Raw genomic sequence first — 19,635 nt, forward strand, 5'->3', positions numbered from 1 at the left:
TAGTTCTCCAAGAAGAGACCACTTCTCTGTTTTGAATGGTAATGAGGAAAAAGTTATACATCCCCCTTGACTTGCTGCCTTCAGTTTTCTGTTCTTCATGAGAGATGCAATTAAGCTTGAGAACTGTCCTTTTTGCTTAGCAGGGATGTGATTACCCAACTTTTGGCAAAGTGCTTGGGATTATCCAGATGGAAATGCTATTTAAGAGCCAGGTATTAGGGTTTAGCCTTTTAAAAATTAAAATATCCTCAGATGAGCTTTATTTGTATTTCCCTTACAGTCCTTCATATGGGCAGGGCCAGTAGTGGAAATGCAGGCTCAGAAGTTTCTGAGTACCAACTGTAGCTCTCCAGACAGTTTGGATAGTCTCTAGCCAGGGGCTTGGCCAACAAGCTGATATGTACCTTTTTCCATTGTTAGCACTCTCTTTGGTGCCCAGAACTGAAGACTGTATCCCTGAAATGCTAGGTTTGTAATAGAGATAGGCTCCCCCAGCACCCTGCCTGCCTGTCACTGAGTTTCCTGAGACCTTTGTATTGGAGAGACCCTCTACCTTAGGGAGTCAGGATATGGAGAAGCCACTTGGCTGTGTGGCTGCCTCCATGACATTATGAACTGGGTATAACCCCCATGGAATTCGTCTTACTAGTCAGCTCTCAAGTTCTTTATAAATTACATTTCATCTGTGTCTTTGTAAAAAAGGTTTCTTGTGGACATAATTCTTGTCACTTTCCATTCTTTCTTTACACTTCAGCTCCTGGAGTTCTCCTTGCTGGAGACAGGATTGGCTCCCTTTGTTGGGAGGGGTTCGAGAGCTCCTGCTGCTCAGGGGTTATGGCAGACTTGCTGTTGCTGCCTTCTTTTCAAAGTGCCGCGGGTCACATGATGACTTCCAGGCGCAGATGGGGAGATGATGTGGATAAAAGTATTTAGCAAGAGATCAAAAACTGGGCTGCACTTCTAAATGGCTTGCCTCTTAGAAAAAGCACATTAGCCTCTCAGCCAGATGCGGTTGTGGGTAACTGTCAGTACGCACACAGGTGGCACGGTTATCTGGCCATTTACTGCCTGATGCCTTGGCGACTGCTGCCAGCCCTTCAGAAATAGGAAATGACTAATGATGTGGTGGAAATTCTGAACCAGGATTAATAAAACTTGAAAAGGAACAGTCTTCAGTGTTTGATCCTCCTTAGAGGAAGTTAAGTCTGAGTCCTAGATTCTTTTCCCTGAGGTGTTCTTCTGATTTCTTCTGATTACTCGGCTGTAGTGGGAATCTAGGCTGGAGCTGGGAACAGTGAACCAGATGGTGCAGGAAGCGAAGCCCTGCTCCCCATCCCTAAAGGTCCAGACACATGCACGGCTCTGCAGTCCATCTGTGAAGAGTTCAGTTAGAGGAGGCACAAGCTCAGAATAACGATTGAATTTTTAAGGATTGAAGTTGTGTGCCTGCTCATGAAGAACATTCTGGAAAGACTTCATTCACTACCTGAGTGATTTCTATACTTTCTCATTAAAGACATCTGTGGGAATCTGATTATGTTTTAGGGATTTGACATTCTTCTTTTTAGTTTGTGAATCAAAATGCCTTTTCCTTAAGACCCATGGTCAAGCATTTTTTAATAATACTACAGGCCTGTCTTCTCTTCTTTTTCCTTCTTTGGCTCACATTCTCAGGCTCCTCTATTCCACATGGAAAAATGCTAAGTAGGCAAAGGGATAAATGTACCTTTTGATGAAGTAGGTGAAGCCAGGGTGAGGCATAGTGAAAAGAAAACCAAACTCTGGATAAAGAGATCTCAGCTCCAGGCCCCTTTTGGTTTTGTGACCTCTGGGAAGCCCCTAGAAGCTCTGTGAGTCCCAAGATGTCACTTTTACGATGATGGGTCTTAACCAGGTATCTGCTAAGGACTCCTCCTGCACTCATTAAAACACATCTGTGTGTGATGTTCTGCTCTGAGCCGGTCTTGGTGCCCTTGTCCGAAAATACTCCAGTCTGCCCAGGAGCCCACCCTGTCAGCCCCCAAAGAGGAGCATCTTGAGCAGGTCTAGGAACAGTGGTGGAGCACACCCAGTTGCTGCAGCAGGGCGTTGATACTTGGGTGATGACTGTAGTTTTAAGTCTTACTATTGCTGCAGATCAGCTGGTTAAGGAAAGCCCCAGAGAATATTTCTAAACCCTCTAAAGTCAAGATAGCTCTTGAGTTGGCTGATTAAGACCAGCCAGGCCACAGAAGAATCAAGTTAAACTGACCACCTAGTTTCTGGTGAATCAAAGTAGCCCTAAATCTCGAGCTAGGTTAGGGTTGCCAGAATGTCTCTGTGGCTTGGCAGGATATGGGCATATATGTTGAGCTTGAGTGTGTATATATGAGAAAGTGTGTGTGTGTGTGTGTGTGTGTGCGTGCACACACGCGCGCACACACACTGAAAAAGTAGGAGAGAGACTTAGTAGAAGGTAACTGGTTTACAGCAAATTTATGTGAGAACTGGGAACTAAAGAATGAAGCTAAAAAGAGACAAAGTAGCATATGATCTTGCTTTATCCACTCAGCATCTCCTCCTGACCTGCTCAAGGCGGTGAAATCCTTAATACTAGTAACAATAGCTAACATTTGTTGAATAATTACTAAATGCCAGGCCATCTTTTAATGAGGTACTTAATCTCTCTGTGCCTCAGTTTCCTCATCTGTAAAATGGGGATAATCATAGAACCTACCTCCTAGGGTTGTTGTGAAGAGCAAATGCGTTAATATGGATGAAAGACTTAGGATTGTTAATAAAGATAGATGAGTTGAAATAGGGGAAGTTCAGAGCAGAGCCTGGTACAGCGTATGTGCTCAGTGATAGCTGTTATCATCTCCATTTTATGTGCAGGGAAGTATAAGCTTAGAGGGGTTCAGTAACTTTCCTGGACTCCACAGCGGGAGGGAGTTGAATGCAGCAACCTGACTCTGGAGATCCAAACCTCCACCTTCCCATTCTGTACCTTCATCAGGGACCCTGTCCCCTGTTGCTGAACTTTGTCAAGCTAATGCTAGCTGGACCCTTGCGGGCATTTGGAAAACAAGTTCCTTTAGAACCTGGGGCGCTAGGAGGATGAATTTAAAAAACACACACACACACACACACACACACACAAACCCCTCCACTGCATTGCTATCTCCTGGCTTTTTCTCTTGTGCCACTCTAGGACTGCAGTGGGCCCATGGCATTGTCTCTCCCTGGGTCCTAGGGCCAGTTCTAAGAGAAAGGCTGTATGTTTAAAATAAATCTTTATGCTCCTTTTAGCTCTGACTCCCAACACATTCCTGTCAATTGGCTTTGTACAGTAATGAAAACAGATGATTATGAGCAGATTTAATGGACATACAGTAGTTAAAATAAAGAATGTATTTTTCTCTTGCCATGTTATCTTAGCTATTCCTTTACAAAATAAGAAGGTTAAAAAAAACCTGGTAGCACAGAAATTGAGATCCCAAATGCCAGTGAAAATACAACATCTTTTTAAATAAATGCTTTTATTTGTTCTCTAATGGCTGACTCTTTACACTGGAAAAGCAAATGGATAGACCTGTAAGAGTTTCCTCAAATTGAAGGCCCTCTCCCTGGCTCCTGGGAAAATGCTGGCCATGAAGCTAGGGCTTCCCACATTGATCAGGGTAATGAGAGCTGGGAAGACAGTAAGGGCCAATCTCTGAGCATCCCTCATCCTGAGAAGGAGGATTGGGTCTCACGTGGCTGCTCGGAGGGGAGTCCAGGATCCCCTTCCAGGGCTGAGGGGGGCCCGTGACTAGGGTCGGGGGCCAAGGCAAGTGATGTGCTAGACATCAGGGAAATTGCATTGTGGTCCATCTCTCCTTTTCTCCCTCCTTGCTTCCCCAGGAAGTCCTGAGAAATTTTACTCAGGGGAGACAGGGGGAAGTGAGCCCTGAGGATGACCTTGAAAAGGAAAGGATGTATGGGATGGAAGAGGGAGCTTAGATGGCCAGTTGTTGCTAGCCAGCCAGACCTTGGCCTTCTGCTGTGCAGATGTGTGTGCACCAGCTGAGGGTCCTCTTCAAGGCCCCCTCGCAGTGCTGCCTCCAGTTCTCCTAGCCTAGACTTGTGATTTTCTCAGCATCCCCATTCCAGCTCTGGGCACGACTGGCCTCAATTGCTGCAGCTTCTGCCCATTCCTGTGCTGAGGCTTGGCATGGCTCGGGCTCTGCCCTTGGGTGCTGGTCCACCCTGCCCTTGGTTCTGGCATCCTGCTTCAACAGTTCGCTAAAAGGCCAGCCACTGGGCTTGTGGAGCTGGACCTGCAATGGCCCTTGTCTGGTGCTTTGCAGAGGTTTGCTCTCTTCCTGTTTGCACTGTTGTCTCCAGGCTGGCACTTGAATGAGCCCAACAGTCCATTACAGCCATGCAGTCAAACAAAGGTCTTTTAAGAGAACAGTTGTCATTTGTTTCCCGGTTGGCATTTCTGGAGATTTAGCAGGATAATCTTGGATGTACGTCAGCAAGCATGAACAGGAATCATCTTAATCCTTAACAAGGCATACAAATGAATTGGGACTTCATGAAAAGTGTACAAAGAATTTCTCTTTCTCCTTTCTGCTTCTCAGTTCCAGCTGTAGTGGGGTGTTGGGGAGGGGAAGTTTCCTTTTGATTCTGCTACCTGCTGCAGAGATGGGGGCTCGGCTTTGGGGATGTTCTGGCCAAATGTACGCTCCTCATTCCTGAAGAGAGCTTCTGTCCCACACCCCTGTCACAAGCAAATCCCCTGAGGTCTTGCCTGGGAAACATAGCTTAGATTCTTCCAGCCCTTCTTTTAAAGTCCTGCCTTGAGTTGGCCTCAAAGAAGTGATTACTGGGGTCCTGATCCCATTTGGTTTTACAACGGCAAATGAACTCCACAAGTAGAAGACATGCCCGGCCTTCTTCCAAAAGGAGAGAATCGAAAGGGTGTTCAGGAGTCTCCTTTCCAGAGTTCCTCCCCATGGTTCCTTCCTCCTCCACCACCACCAGTTGTGTCAGACCTGTCTGTAGAGAGGGGAGTTCCGGGGGGCAGGTTACCTCCTCCACCCGCAGAGTGAGGCTCCAGGGGGCCCGTGGTGTTAACAGATCTCTCCTTGAGGCTGGGCCAGAGGGGAAGGGAGTGCGTCGAACAGCATTTTCCTCTCAACAGCACAAGAGTTGTTGGGAAGCTTTCCTTTTCTTGTTTGTTGTGTGATCCACTGTGCTTGTTGTTACTGTTACATCCAGTTTTCCTCGTTTTATCTATATGGAAGATTTCTACCGAGTTTGCACTGTCCAAGGTTTTTTTTCTTCCCATATTTAGGCAAATTGTTTTCTCAAATAAAATGAAAGCTTTTAAGTGTTGCTTACCTCCAATCAGTTATTCTTTGAGAGAGAGAAAGAGAGAGAGAGAGTGAGAGAGAGAGCACGAGTTGGGGTGGGGAATGGCAGAAAGAGAGGGAGAAGCAGACTCCCCACTGAGCACAGAGCCCCAAAGGAGGCCTCAGTCCCAGGACCCTGGGATCCTGGCCTGAGCCAAAGGCAGACACTTAACTGACTGAGCCACCCAGGTGCCCCTCTCTTTTTCAAAGAATTAAATGAATATTAAATGAATATTAAATCTGAACGTTTACATGGTTAGTGATAATAATTTGCATGATTAGTTAAATCTGTGATAATCATTTTTAATCCTTATGTTTGAAATCACCATAGGTCTCATTATGGGTTCTGTGGATTTCAGCCCATGCACTCCTTCATGTGGCAAATCTATGGTATTTTGTTTGGGTGAAGTTAAGACCCTAGAGATAGAGTCCTCATTTTGTAACTCTTCCTCTACACTGTTGTTGAGTGGAAAATGAGAAACTATACAAACAACATCTCTTTTTTTCTATATTTCCTCTAACACTTCTCAACTCATAGTATGACTCCTACAACTCTTAATACTAGATGAAAAAAGTGAATGACTTTACAGATCTTTTTCTAAAACTTTAATCACAGTTATAACTTTAACACTTAGCAAGTTTTGACCATAAACTGTATCTGATTAGCATTAATAACTTCTATGATTTCCATTTCATCTTCTAACCAGAATCACATAGAATTTTAGAACTGGAAAACACTATAACATCTAGTCTTAGGATGTCAAGAATGTTTGAACTTGTTTGCTAACTCTAATCTGTTGGTTAAGACTAACTGTCTAGGGTGTTGTCTTGAGAAGACTCTGAGGCTAGGTCTGGGCTGAGGGGGAATGATCTCTATGATTAATTAAGAAAACAGTCAATAATGCCTAAAATATGTAAATCAAGAAATATTAGCATAAGCCTTTTATTTAGAAATATGGAGTTGAACTACCATTTCCAGTCAAGATGTAGTAACAGGAATCAGATTTATCCTGCTAAAGCAAAAAAAACAAAAACAAAAAACAAAAAACAAACCCAAAAAACAAAACAGATACGATATATAAAAACATGTTTCAAAACAGTGGGGATTGGGCAAGGAAGGACAGTGATCTCTAAGAAACAGGAATCAATGAGAGGAGCCCTATGATTGCTCTACCTTCTTGCCTTGGGAGGTGTATGAAGTCATGGTGCAGGGAGGGGGAACCCAAGCAGAACCTGGTGGATTCTCTGAACTGAGGAAATGTTGCTGAGGATGGAGACATGGAGAATATCTAAAGTTCTCAGGGCAGAGTATCGGAGAGAAGAAAGCTGCACAGAAGGAGAGCTCCAGGGATCTGCAGAGAGTCCCCCTTGAGTCTTCAGCTGAGTGCTAATAAGCATTTGTATGTGAGAAAACTAACCAAGGTTGGGGAAAGAACTGTTTGAAAGGAAAAGAGGGAGCTCAGTGCAGGGCCAAGGATCATGTCACTCACCTGCTGAAGACCCATTGTCTTCGGGACAGGTCTGCGCTGGATGGTCAACCTTGTTGGTCATCTCCCATCCCTTCCCACTGGACTCTTTGATCCAACCTTATTGAGCTATTTTCAGCACTCTCATTGGTTTCAGACTTTTCAAACTTTGCTTTGCACAGGTTGTTTCCTCTTCATGAAAATTTCTCCCCTTCAGTCTCTTCACACCCACCTTCTTTGCTTGGTTAATATGATTGCCTTTCAAGTACAGTGTGCTCCCATGATAACTAGTATTTATGTCATGCATGGCTCTTGTGCATATTGTAATTGTTAGTTTATATCATTGTCCCTCAGAATGGTGCTCCTTAGAGTCCTAGGTATTTGGTAAACACGAACCTTTTTTGGCCCCACTCTCGTACCTACAAATAACGAATTTTTGGGCAGAGGGGTTTGGTATAGGAATCTTCATTTTAACTTAGTGCTTTAGCTATTTTTTTTTTTAAGCAGAGTAAAGTCTGAGCACAACTGGTTTCTATGAAGTCATGAATCTTGCCTCTTTCTGTTTCATCATCAGAGCCTACCCCAGTGGCTAGCATAGAGAGGGTTCCCAGTAAGTAAGGAATGAATGAATGAGCAGGGTATTAAAGAAAGGGTAGGGCATGAAAAGGGGGGAAGACCTTAGCAAGGGAATGTGATGGTGTACCTAGTGTCTGTGATGGGCAGCTGCCCGAAGTGAGGACAGACCAGCAGTTTTATTTCCCTGAGTGCCAGAGTGAGGAGTTGGAAATAAACTCTTTAGGCAATAGGGATTTGCCACAATAACACTTTAAAGGTAATGTTTAAGGAAACCTTTCCAGAAGCAGCATTCAGCGGATATGTGTTGAGAGAGACTGAAAGCATGTCACCTAAGACAGGGCAGAAATGTAGTCAGGGGTGGCATGGACTTGGTTTCTGGTGGGAACAGAGAGACTTTTTGAGGAACAAATTCCTACACTTTGGTAGTTGATTTTACTTTAGGAATAAAGGCAGAGATGCTGTCTAAGAAGAGTCCAAGATTTGAGCACTATGTAGCCAAGAGAAATGATGAGATCCGTGATAGGAACATGGATGCTGGACAGAGGAGCTGCATTTGAAAGGGGTGACTATGAGTTTCACTTTGGACATGTGGAGTTTGAGGAGCTTAGGACACAGGTCCAAGTGAATCACTCATGGGACAAACACTTATTTAGTGCCAAGTAAGTAGAGTGTCCATCTTTGAGACACATCCAGGCTGGTGGGGAAGAAAGAAATGTAGGATGAAACACTGCAATAATTGAGTAAATGTGTATAATATAGGTAAGATAGCCTGGGGGGATAGAAGCGGGCCTGACTAACTGGGAATACAGAAGGACTTTGATCTGGGCCACAAAGAGTGACTACAACCTTACCTGCAGGAAAAGACAAGGAATGGCATTTTAGGGACAGGGAAGAAAGGACATGATGTATTTACGGCATATACACTGAGTGTTGTTGGAACACAAGCCACAAGTGGAGTAGAGTGTTGGAAAATAAGATGAAGCCCTAGGTTGAGGACAGGTAGTGGGCAAACCTTTATGCCAAACAAAGGAATTGGATTTCTTCCCAAGGACGGATAGAGAGTGGAAGTTTCTAAACAGGGTGTGGCATAATTAGGTTTTATTTTAAAAGGAAGCTAGAGAGTTCTAGTAGAATAGTGGAGGCTAGATTGAATGTAGGCTGGTTGATTGCCAGAAAAGAAGTCTTGAAATTGTTGCAATAATCTAAGAGGATGATGGGCATCTCTGGCCATGCCAGTGATGATGGAAACATGGAGGCTACATTTGGTGAACAGGTGGATGGGCCTGGGGCACAGGGACAGAAGCCAGCTTCTGTCAGGTAACTTCAGAAGATAACTCCAGAGTTTCTAGCTCTGGATCCTGGGTTGACACCTTTTTCTGTGACAGATAAATAGAAGAGGAAAAGCATGTTTGCTGTTTGCAATGGGAATGAGGTCTGTTTTGGACATCATGATGGGCTGAATTGTGTTCCCCCTTCCCAAAGTTGTATGTTGAAATCATAATCCCCATAACCTCAGAATGTGACTATATGTGGAAAGAGTACTTTTAAAGAAGTGATTAAGTTAAGATGAGACCATTAGGGTGGGATGCTAATCCAATGTGAATGGAGTCTCCAGAAGAAGAAGAGATACTAGGTTCGTGCATGTACAGTGGAAAGGCCATGTGAGGGCAAGTCAAGAAGAGAGGCCTCAGGAGAAACCAAACTTGCCGACAATCTTGATCTTTCATCCTCCAGAACTTTGAGAAAATGAATTTTTATTGTTAAAGCCACCTGGTCTGTGGTATTCTGTTATGGCAGTCCTAGCAGACTAATAAAGACATGACGAGCCTGAAGTACCTTGAGGTAAACTTAGTGGAGTTGTTGGAAAGAGGAGGCTGGGGTTAGGAAGAAAAATCTGGGCTGGAAATCAAGATTTAAAAGTCCTCAGCAGATGATGAAAGCAGTTCCTTTTACTCTTGTGAAATCTGAATGTGGAAAGGAGTTGTCGGGTAGAGGAAAATCTTGGCGGGGGAAGATTTGAAAACGGGACTAAAGGTACAGAAGCAAGTAGCTATGATGATGGGCAGCTACTGGAGAAGGCAGGAGAGGGTTGAAGGGTTGGCTTTAGTGAGAGAGAGGGATGAACTAAGACAAGAACTCCTACTGCTGTGTGTAATTTCAGATGTCAAGGTAGAACACTTGAGAGGTCAGGTTTCCGTGACATTGACAAAAGACAGCTGATTTGGGAGGATAGAAACAGATGCTTCTGTTGAACATACAACCATAGAATTTGTTTTCTCTCTCTCCTTTCTGGCCATTGAGCTATGCCCTAATAGAATTAGCATTTCTGCAGCCTTTAGCAAATATATTATTTTCAAAATTACATCTATATGCATAAATGCAGTTTAAAATATGTGTATAAATGTGAGGGTATTACACATATATTTTTGTTGGTATGTTCCTTTTTACTATTTCTTTTCCTTTTTTACTCATACCATTCTTTTCCCCAGTCACCAGCCCTAGGGCTGTAACCCACAATGATAACCTGATTTATAATCTCCCATAGTTTCACTCCGTGCTTTTACAATTAAATGAAAATGTATACATGCACAGAGAGGAGCATATGTATTTATTCCTGTGTAGTTTTAGTGGCTTAAAAACAAAACTATAATCTCCCATAGTTTCACTCCGTGCTTTTACAATTAAATGAAAATGTATACATGCACAGAGAGGAGCATATGTATTTATTCCTGTGTAGTTTTAGTGGCTTAAAAACTAAAACTAAAATATTATATCCAATTTTTTGTGTCCTACTTCTCTGAGAGTACTTTTTAGAAATCCCTGTAAGTCATCTGGTACATGTTTAATTCATGATGTCCACATACCCTAATTTATTTAATACCTACTGATGGAAATTCATTTGATTTGCTTGTTTGTTTTATCTGTTCCAAAAAATACTAATAGTCAGCCTCATATATTCCTTTTGTTTTTGTGCTTTTCATAGGTTCCAAGGAAGGGAATTACTCAGCCAAATGGATATATGTCTATTTAGTTTCGGTAGATTTTCCCAGACTGCTCTAAGGGCCATAATAATAATGTCACCAGTAAAGCAGGAACACATTATTTTCTTCGTTAACCTTAGGTAGGATAGGTTACTCCTCCATTAAAGTTTTTCTGTTCTGAGAGGTGTAACTGATGCTCCGTTGCTAGTTTAATTGAATTTCCCTGACTACTGTTGAATGTGAGAATTTTATTACATTTATTAACTGTTTAGATTTGCTTTTCTGTAACTCTTGTCTTTTAAGTCTGTAGTATTTTTTGCCATACAGAATATACATCTATTTTCTTCTTTGTGGCATCGGGGTTTCCAGTGTTCGTTAAGGCCTCCCTAACCATAAGAACCGTAAGTTGTGCATGGGGTCTCCTGGATATTATTGCAAATTTTTTTTTTTCGTTTAAGTCTTCAATATATTTGGAATTTGTTTTTGTGTATCTGTGTAGTAATATATAAGTCCAGTGTATTTTTCCTTCCAGATATCTAGCCAGTCATACCACTACTATTGACAAAATAATTCATCTATGCCCACTGAGTTGAAATACCATTCCCCTATATTAAATCTTCTAATGCATAGGGATTCATTTCTTGATCTCAGTTCAGATCTGTTTATCTATCCCTGCACCCATATCATGTTGACTTGATTACAGTAGCCTTATGTTAAGTTCTGGTATCTGGGGAGTCATGTACTTCCTTTTCATACTTTTCTTGGTTATTCTTGGGCATATATTCTTCCACCTATTTTGTTTTTACAAACATTTTTACTGAGACATAATTTATATACCATACAATTCACCCCACTAGTGGGGGTGGTAGATAGAAGAAGAGAACTCCCACCTCTTGTTTGCACTCTCCCAGGACTTAATCTTGGCAGCAGGCAGCTGGAAAAAAGGATGAGAAATGCTGACAACCTGCACCTCTGGGGAGGTTGTCCCTATGACTCGGAGCTCAGGGGAAGGGGAGCCCTGTGTTCTTGGCTGCACCGATCTGTTTCTGTTTTGCTGAGCTTTGAAGGGTGAAGGGAGGCTGCAGTCTTGGTTCAGATACTACAGACTCTCTAAGCTCTTACCAAATTTTACTAGATTTTCTTGAGTAGATGTCTTCATTTGCTATATGTCCTTAGGCCCATTTCCAGAGAATTAAAATAAAAACAAACAAACAAAAAATTTTTTTTTCACCAGTTTCTCTGGGAGTAGGTCCATGGTACTCTACACGTTATCATGCCAGAAGTTGATTTTCCATTTATTGTTTTTCTTTTAAGATTTTATTTACTTATTTCAGAGAGTGAGAGCATGAACGAGGGGAGGGGAGGGGCAGAGGAGGAGGGAGAGGGAGGCAGAGAGAATCTCGGGTAGACTCCACGCTGAGCATGGAGCCCAACGCAGGGCTTGATCCCAGGGCCCTGAGATCATGACCTAAGCTGAAACCAAGAGTTGGTCGCTTAACTGACTGAGCCACACAGGGGCCCCTTCCATTTATTCTTTTTTTTTTTTCTAAAGATTTTATTTATTTATTTGACACAGAGAGACACAGCAAGAGAGGGGAACACAAGCAGGGGGAGAGGCAGAGGGAGAAGCAGGCTCCCCGCTGAGCAGAGACCCCGATGCGGGGCTCGATCCCAGGACCCTGGGATCATGACCTGAGCCGAAGGCAGACACTTAATGACTCATCCACCCAGGTGCCCCCTTCCATTTATTCTTAAAGATAATTTTATCCAATTAAAATAAAAAGGCTCTTAAGGTTTTAATTTGATTTAAATTATATGTTAATTTTTGGGAGAAGTCATATTTTTGTGATGTTAAGTCTTTGCACCTAAAAAACATTGTTTTTCCAGTTGCACAGATCCTTATTTCTGCCCTTCAGTGAGACTTGATAGCTTTATACGTGTTGGTCCTGAGGCATTCTTTATAACTTATTCTTTAGTTATTTAAAATTTTTGTCACTGCTGTGAACAGAATATTTTGATATATTTTCTTTTCTAAGGATTTATTGCTAGTTATAAATAAAAACTATTGATTTTACATAGTTGTCTTCTATTTGATCACCCTATAGAATTCTCTCATTAATTCTAGCAGTTTTTAAGCTAGAATTTTTTTTTTATAAGAGAAAGACTTTTTTTAAAAAAGATTTTATTTATTTATTTGACAGAAAGAGACACAGCAAGAGAGGGAACACAAGCAGGGGGAGTGGGAGCGGGGAGCCCGATGCGGGGCTCGATCCCAGGATCCCAGGATCATGACCTGAGCCAAAGGCAGATGCTTAATGACTGAGCCACCCAGGCGCCCCTGCAAGAGAAAGATTTTTTAAATGTAATTCAGCTTTAAAACAGTAAATGTGAAAAAAGCGTGCCAAATTTAATAAGCAGAATTAGAAAAGGGTTTTAATCTAAGTTTATTTTTAAGTGTCAGTTAATATTTCTGATATTAATTAAGAGAGGCACCTAAATGGCAGTGGAAGCCAGTTGAGCTTTCATTTCCAGATCATAATTTGTTGCTCCTGTTACAAAGTGCTTCTCCAATGAAGTTGGAAGTTTTGCTTTAAAGACCATTTTTACATACAACCAATAATAAATATTTCATATAGGGATGAAGGAGCCCTGATGACTGAAATAAAATGGGCATAAGCTCAGTTTACACACTGTCACTAATTTTCCTTTAATGGATTTATAGAGAGGTGAGACTTCCTCACATTGATTTGAATGAAAATATAAAATTGAGATTTCAGTGGTTTAACAGGCCATTCTCCCTGCCTTGGAGACAGTCAAGATGCCTTAGACATATAGATAATCCACCAAATGATGGCAGGGAAGGCTGTTCCACTGCTGTCCCTTCTCTGCCTGTCCTGTCTTCTCTCTCCTGTTCTTGTTCTCTCCTTGCACCTACCCCATCACACTCCTACCTCCGTCAGGGATGGGGCAGGTTAGCAAATCATCAGTGGAATTAGAAGACAACCATGGAACAGAGTGCAGGCTTCACTTTCTGTAGGCATCCCCAGTGTTCCATTGATGCTCAGGTGCTGCCTCAGTTCCCTTTGGGATAGGGGTGGAGCAAAACAACCTTAAGGGAGAGAAGAGAACCACCTCACCATGAATTCTGAACTCCCCACAGACTTGACCCTGTCTATACTCCTTTCTCATTTCCAGTCTTCTTCTATAGGCTGGGAGGGAAGGGGTGGGTTTTGAGGTTTTATTTCCCACCCCCAAATCTCCTGGTAAACCTGAGAGGAAGGTCCCTATTGTGGATGGCTTTCTTTAGTTTGTGGGTTTCTTTGGTTTAAGGAGATATGTAGGCCTAAATGACAGTTCCAGGTCAAAAGGGAATATTCCACTCAGACTACCCAAATGGGAAGTCCTTCAAAAGATTCATGGGAGAGGTGAATTTTGCATTGAAGGTGATTGATGTTTCTGGTTCATATTCAGTTCAAAAGTCACTGGGAAAGTGACAGTTTAATCAGGATCACTTATTTCTCATAAACCAGAACCATAATTTGAGTAATGACAACAATTACCACATACCAAAAACCAGTATTATTTGTGACCCATGTTTCTAATTTACAAAGTGCTTTTAAGTATGTGCTCTCATTGGATCTTCTCTGATCAAGTCTATGATTAGGGCTGGGAAAGGTGTGATTATTATAAATTTTTACAGATATAAAACCATGGCCAAATTGAGTGAGTTGTCTGAGATCTTGGAGCTAGTATGAGGTAGAGCAGGACCAGAAGTCATTTTTTTCTGACTTCTAGTCTCACATGCTTTCCACACTCAAAATCCCAAATCAGAATCAATGCCTACCAATGACCTAGTTTTTCTTCAACAGCATCTCCAATTATTAGCTGATTTAGTGAAAACTATGGGAATTAGGTGTTTTCACTCATAGGATTGACTTTTACTAGTCCTTTGTATTCATAATACATTCATTAATGTCTTGTTGTGCTGGATATCTTTCAGTGGTCCCTCTAAATTCACTTACTGCCATTCTCTAACGTGGCCTGTGTCATGGGAAGATGGCTTTTATGGACATAATCTTATGAATCACTTGCCCTCTGAGTTGTGGTTGGGTTCCTCAACCCAGATATATGGTGAATCCATATATCTTTTTCCTTGCTTTGTTAGGTTTTTTTTTCTTTTTTTCTTTCTTTTAGTCCACCAGGTTGAGTCCTTTTCTGGCATTAAAAGTACCTACGCCATTTTAACTCTAATCCTTCAGCTACAGTTAAATATTTGCAAGAGATCAGAGGATGGAAGTAGAATGAGTTTAAGTATTTATCCTGTCCTCCTCTGAAGCTAGGAAGGTTCATTGCCTGAATTCTGGCTAATGGAATGAGGGTTGAAGTTAGATACTCTACTTCCAGGAGACTCACCCTTACTCTTCCCCTATGTTCATGATGTTCAGAGCAACCTCAGAAACTGTGGGTCAAAGATGGTAGAGCCTTGCCCATCTGGGTCTCTGAAGGATTTTGTGGAGTACAACCCTCACCCCTTGCCCTGCCAATTAAATCTTATGTGAGTGAGAAATAACATATTAGCCACTGAGATTTGGAGGTCAGCTGTTTAGCAGTTAGCATTATCCTTACTACTGTACTGCATCTGGTTTGTTTTGAGTAAGTTACATCTATCACTCTCTAAAAAAAAACCAAGCCATTTCCTTTAAAATACTGAAATTCACAGCTCATGTAACAATGACTCCACATCAGAAGCAGCTTTTACACTTTTCTGATTGTTGACTCATGACCCTTTAATAGGTTGTGACTGATAGTTTTAAAACATTCCCATTCCTTTATGTGTATTTCATACCCACTTGTAAACACAGACCTGCCCACTGTCAACTCAAAGGCAGCAAAATGTTAATACTACTTACATCATGATTTGATGAACTCTTGATTCAAACTACCGTCAAACTCATTTGAATAGATTGATTATACCATCTAGCTTGTCCTCCTTGCCTTTTATAACATTCATATCCTTCTTGGAGAGCTATAGGGACTGGGACGTACATCTTGATCTGTGACCTGGTGAGGGGTGAATCCATATATCTTTTTCCTTGCTTTGTTAGTTTTTTTTTTTTCTTTTTTTCTTTCTTTTAGTCCACCAGGTTGAGTCCTTTTCTGGCATTAAAAGTACCTACGCCATTTTAACTCTAATCCTTCAGCTACAGTTAAATATTTAAATAAAATACTTAAAGCCCTCATTAGAGATTCTGGCATACAGTAAGTACTTGTTACGTGTGTGTGTATATCTCTCTGTGTGTAGCTATTTAACCATTCATCTGTCCATCCATGTTTTGAGGCAGAGTCACATTCTTTGCTATCCCATGGACTGCTGATTCTTAAGGGAAGAACTATATCCAAACTTCACAGGGTATTCAGTGGATGGGAGAAGCAAAATGTGGAATCTTAGCTATTTGAGCTGTCATTGTTCTTGTAGACGTTTTCTACTGCTCTGTAACAAGTTACCACAAAATGCAGCAGCTTCAAACAAGACCCATTTATTATCTCATGGTTCCTGCAGATCAATAGTCTGGGCATGGCTTAGCTGAATTCTCTGCTCAAGGTCTCACAAGGTGAAAATTAAGATGTAAACCAGGCTGTGTTCCTATCTGGAGACTTGACTGGGTAAGAACCTGCTTCTAAGCTCATTCCGTTTATTGGCGTCTGTATTTCCTTGTGTTTGTATAGTTGATGTACCTGTTTTCTTGCTAGTTGTTGGCCAGGGACCATTCTCAACTCCTAGAGGCTGTCCACAGTTCCTTGCTATGTGGCCCTCTTGCAAGTCCTCTCACAATGTGGCAGCTTATTTCTTCCAAGCCAGAAAGAGAATCTCTCTTGCTTGGGTTGTCTGATCTAGACCCTCTTTTAAAAGGCTCACCTGATTAGGTTAGGTATAGTCCAGATGATCTCCTTTTATGAACTTTAAGTCAACTGCTTTGGGAGCTCAATTATATCTGCAAAAGTCCCTTCGCCTTTGTCATATAGCATAATATAGTCATGGAAGTGATATCCTATCACCTTTGCCATGTTCTATCGATTAGAAGCAAATCACAAATTCCATATGCACTCAGAAGAGGGACTTATAGAGGATGTGAGTCATTGGGGGTCATCTTAGAATTCTGCCTACCACCCCCCTTCACACTGGTTTGTGCAGTGCTCACCTCCCTGCCTTTGTTGACCACTTGGACAGCAGAGCTTTCACGAAGATGAATGAAGGATGGTGGATTCTAAGCTCTTTGGAAAGAGAAGCCAAATAGCAATATGGCAAATATTACAAAGATCGTCATGAATACCTTGCCTGTACTAAACTCCTGAGTAGATTGAAAAGATTTCTACTTCTCTATAGGTAGTTATATGCATGTCGCTGCCTACTGGTGACAATAAGAGATCTTGAGACATAATGTTAGAGATCAAAAATCTTCATCAAGTTGAAACAAATAGTTCTCATTGACCTGCTTCCTAGTTTTGGAAGCTTTCTAGGAATCTTGGGGCAGATCCTTAATTTTAAAAGACAGCATTGTCCAAATGTAGGCTATCTGAATTTCTACTTTAGTTCACAAGATTCCTTGAAGTTTTCTCTAGGCCCAAGTGAGAGGAGCTGCTTATTAAGTTACGAAGTAGGTGCTCATCTGTGTGCGTGGAGGGTGAGAGGGGAGGGGAGGGGAGAGAGGGCTTGCTTTTCTCAGCAACAGATTCTATTCTCTATTACTTCCAAGTTTCAAGACAGACAACCCCAAATGGAGAGAAAGAAACATGTAAAGAAATTGCTTAAAATGAAGTATAGATTTGTCAGGCTTGAACTGCTAGATTATTTAAAGTACAACTTCAGAAAAAGTACCCAAAACTTGATATTTCCCTCTACTCCCTACCTTTAGGTATTTCTTTATACAAGAACTTCTGGGGTTTTATATTCCAAGATTGCCTCCAGATGCTCTGAAGTGTTCTCTCTCAGCCATTTCCCAGTGGCATTTCTTTTCTTACCTGGGGAGAGGTACCACAGAGATCAATGCCAGAGGGCATTATTGAAAACATTGACCCAGAAGGCACACTCCAGGCCACTGGAAGCATCTGCTTCACAAATGTCAAGCTGGGGGACATCACCAGATGTTAGTGTTGAAATACCATTTAGAAGACAAACATTGACTCCAGGGGCCAAAGGTCACCTAAACAAAGAGCCAGACTGGCAATGAGGCTCAAAGTGAGGGTACAAAAACTAGATTCATGTGACCATGACTCTTTCTGTGTTCGAGCTCACAGTTCATTAGACTTTCCAGGACTGTGGAAACTTTCTGCATTGTTTTCTGAGGCTTGGATTCCAAGTCCTATCTGGCATACTATCGTCTGGGAGGAGAGGACTGGTGAGGCAGGAAATGATAGGATAAGCACAAATTTAATGTGCAGATATGAAAATAATTTCTTTTTCGTATGGGATCTGGGGGATCCATGATACATAATTTAAAAACCACTACACTAGAGGATTTTTAGGGTGCCTCACCGATGCTATAGGATTAAGCGAGATCATTCCTTTTCTTTGTGCAGAGGAAGATACCCAAAAAGTCTTTCTGGGAGTAAAAGGATGAGTGTTCTTTTGCCCTTTTAGTTCATGGCTCTTGTCCATATTCTTAGTTCTATCCATTTTGAAGGCCGGGGGATTATGAGCAGGTAGGCAGGGTATATTTCACACCACTCCTTTTTATTCTGCCCCACTCACACATTCTTTCATGCTTATGCATCTGAGACAATGCTCACAAGTGATATAGCGATATAACACTATGTAACAGTTATCTGGTTTGGTTCAGATTGAGGGTGGGAGCTGGGTCAAGCTGGATGCTACAGATGGAGCGGAATGAAGAAGGGACTGGCTTCTTACTTCTTCAGCTGCATATATCAAGACACCTATGAGAGACCAACAAGATGCTGGCTTGACTATTTCATACCTTGACCACCAACCAACCAAGCTGGGAATTTGGAGACTTTTATTTATTACATCCCCAAATACTTTATTATACCAGGAATAGTGAAGATCAATCAGACTATCTCAGCTTAAGTATTTTGTTCTGTATCTGGGCAACACCCTCCCCAAAAAATAATCTTTGATGTAGAGTAGACTTGTAGAGAGTTATAAAAAAATTTACTCCTTAAACATTTTTCACAGACCTGAAAAGAGTATGAGGTGGTAAAATCAATAAAATTGGCATTTTTCTTTTTTACTCATCTGGCATACATTGTTACTTGGCCCAGGTGAGAAGGCTTATAAGAGTGATGACAGTATATTTGAAATGTTTTTCATTTCAATAGAATGTCTTTTTGAACAGTCTTGGACTTTGAATCTTTTTTTTTTTCTTTCTTTTTTGGGGGGAGGGTGTGGTGGAGAAAGCTGAAGAATTTAACAGTTGTTTAACTTTCCAGTCACATAGCATCAAGCCAGCAGAAGAGCTGAGAGTAGCATCCTCAAGTTTTGACTGATTGCAATTGGTCTCCCTATTCTGGGCCTTTGAGGATGAGGTTGATGGAGCATCAGTGACTCCAGTCAACCTCAGGATGACCAGTGGATGCTGGGGAAGGATCAAGAACTGTTTATCATGAAGGATATAGAGCTGTTATCTGTGGGCTCCATCAGGCATGCAGGGCCTCTACAGTCACTACTTCAAAACACAGAGCTGCCTCTTTAAAAAATGAATGAGTACTCTCCCATAGGCCCAATATTCTGCTTTAAACCACAGAGGGGATTTATCTGGATGGTGTCCATTCACCCTGTTTCTGGTAAAAACGGTCTGATTTTTCATGGGAAGCTGCCCGTCTTCCTCTGTGAGATCATATCACTTGGGCAGAGCTAACACCATGCTCCAGGGTTGGCCACCCAGGAAATTACATTCTTCTAGCCATAGTGACTGGCTCAGGGATGGGCATGTGACCCAATCCAGTGAGAGAGACTCAGTTCTTGGAAATTAGAAAATTAGTTGGAAAAAGAGAAACTCTGTAGAGGGTTGTTGAGGGGATAGAAAAATGACCTGGAGCTTCTGGCTTCCATCATGCCACTATGTTGGGGGATCCTGCCAGAGAGTGGAGCCAGCATAGAGGAAAGCTGAGTCAAGACACAGAGAAGCGGTGTCATGAAAAATTGAGCACCTGGATTCAGCCATGGCTGAGGCCAGAATACCCTTAGACTTTTGTTTTAATGAGCCAGTAAACTCC

The sequence above is a fragment of the Zalophus californianus genome, chromosome 6, assembly GCF_009762305.2.
Source record: "Zalophus californianus isolate mZalCal1 chromosome 6, mZalCal1.pri.v2, whole genome shotgun sequence".
NCBI lineage: Eukaryota > Metazoa > Chordata > Mammalia > Carnivora > Otariidae > Zalophus > Zalophus californianus.